Here is a 2,500-nt window from a genome sequence, read left to right on the forward strand (position 1 = left end):
CCCTGTGATCAATCGGCCCATACATGACGCCCACGGGGCCGGCCCTCCGTGGGCGCCCTGGGCCCAGCCCACCATCCCCTCACAGCCTCACAGCCTGCAGAGCACAGCAGGAGAGATCCCAGCCCCGGGTCGGCTCCCATTAATCCTCTGTTAGGCAGCCAGGGCCGGGGCCACGGGATCTAAGGAAGGACAGCACTGCCTGGAACCCACCACACCACACCGACCCTCCTCCCTCCTCTGCTCCTCGCAACCCACATCATTGTCCCCCGCCACCATCTCAATTATGTCACAGTTTCTTTTCAAATCCATTTAGAAATTCCATGTGAAGTGCAGAGAGAGAAATAAACGGGTATTTGGCTGAGGAGAGAATGTGAGGAAAAGTAAGTTGCAGAGGTTTGCAGAGGTTTGCTTCATTGAGCGCCGGGACTTGTGTTTGAACGGTAGGCGGTGAGTGGGGGGACTAATCCCCGAGCTGCTGTTGTTTTTTCGTGGCTGTTGGGTTGAGATCAAAAACTTAACAGCAATAATAATAATAATGCAGAATGTGTGGCTTCGCTTCAAAGAGGGAAATAATCAACATGACTTCAATACTCAATGACAACACACTCATTTTTGTTTGAATAGTTTCATCAGAACTAATGGGGTTTTTCTTTTTTTTTCTTCGATTTTTGCTTTTTCTTTGTAGAAAATGTCATATAGATCTCTGATAAAGAACAAGTGATGTACCTCGTCCCACCATAAAGGTCAGAGTGCTTCATAAGGTTGCCTGACAGGCAGCTATAAGACAGTTTAATAGTTCATATAGCGATGCTAATGACTGTTATAACATGACATACAATGCACATGAGAGGGGTTTGCCACTAAGGCAGTTGCGTTGTCCTGCATTAGCAGATATGACACAGATTAGCAGGGTGGTAGGCGGTGAGGGGGGGGCGGTGAGGGGGGGGGCGGTGAGGAGTGGGCGTTGAGGGGTCTCTGGTACCTGTGGTGGTCACACACCCGCCTACATGGGCAAATCCCCTCAGGCTTCGAAATACAATTCCCCCTCATTATCACTGTGAGCGTGTGTGGACCGGAGAGAGAGAGAGAGAGAGACAGAGAGAGAGAGAGAGAGAGAGAGAGAGAGAGAGAGAGAGAGAGAGAGAGAGAGAGAGAGAGAGAGAGAGAGAGAGAGAGAGAGAGAGAGAGAGAGAGAGACAGAGAGAGAGAGAGAGAGAGAGAGAAGAGAGAGAGAGAGAGAGAGAGAGAGAGAGAGAGAGAGAGAGAGAGAGAGACAGAGAGAGAGAGAGAGAGAGAGAGAGAGAGAGAGAGAGACAGAGAGAGAGAGAGAGAGAGAGAGAGAGACAGAGAGAGAGAGAGAGAGAGAGAGAGAGAGACAGAGAGAGAGAGAGAGAGAGAGACAGAGAGAGAGAGAGAGAGAGAGAGAGAGAGAGACAGAGAGAGACAGAGAGAGAGAGAGAGAGAGAGAGAGAGAGAGAGGGAGAGGCAGAGACAGAGAGAGAGAGAGAGAGAGAGAGAGAGAGAGAGAGAGAGAGAGAGAGGGCCCCCGCCCCCCCCCCACAGACACTCTGTGTGGGCAGTGCAATCCTAGCCCAGCTCTGTGGCCCGGTTCGGCAGCTGTGGTATTGATTACAATCACAGGCAACACTAATGATACACCTGCATGTTTAGGGTTATCACTGACCTGGCATAGTCACCATAGGGACATGGATCACAAAAACGGGTTAAAGATTTATGTACAACCATAAAACTTTGAAGATTGCTCACTCTCTCATACTGCAGTCCCTATCTCTGCATTTCAGACAACCCCCGCCCACACGAAACACCCACACACACACATCCGCCCACACACACACACTTTCCGCCCACACAGGGACACACATGTTCACTCAGACATAAGCTGCTCATGCCATCCCACACTTTCTCACAAACACACACAAAGTAATGTGCTACAGTCTGCTCAGTAGCCACCTACAAAATTGGTCTTTCTTGACAAACACAACACTCTGGTATAAATCTGTAAGACAAACACACATCCACATATCAACGTTTCCCCCACAAATATAATAGTGTATATAACATTATTGAACATTTTTTAACTGCGAAACTGCATTTTGTGTCTGATACTTCTACTCTGCAATAACAAGAAAGTTGAATCGAATCTAATTTAATCTAATGTGCTGTAATAATGCTCATATACATCGACTACAGTATACAGTTTATCCTTTTTTTGGTTCCCTCACCGTTAAGAGCAAGGAGCTGTTCTATGAGTCGATTATCTTAAAAGTCTCAATGTTACAAAAGAGGAAACTTAGAGGAAAAAGGCTTCCTTTGGTGCATGGGTGTGGGGATGTGGGTTGGTTGGGGGAAGGGTGTGTGTGTGTGTGTGGGGGAGGGAGGGGAAGGGGGGGGTTTGGGTTGCCAGAAGTGTGTGGGTGTTATCACAGAGTGTGGGGCCTGACAGGCTCCTGCGTGGGTTTGACACTGAAGTGTGTTTGAA

The sequence above is a fragment of the Nansenia antarctica genome (genome assembly GCF_963989245.1).
Source record: "Nansenia antarctica genome assembly, chromosome: 3".
NCBI classification, from domain to species: domain Eukaryota; kingdom Metazoa; phylum Chordata; class Actinopteri; order Argentiniformes; family Microstomatidae; genus Nansenia; species Nansenia antarctica.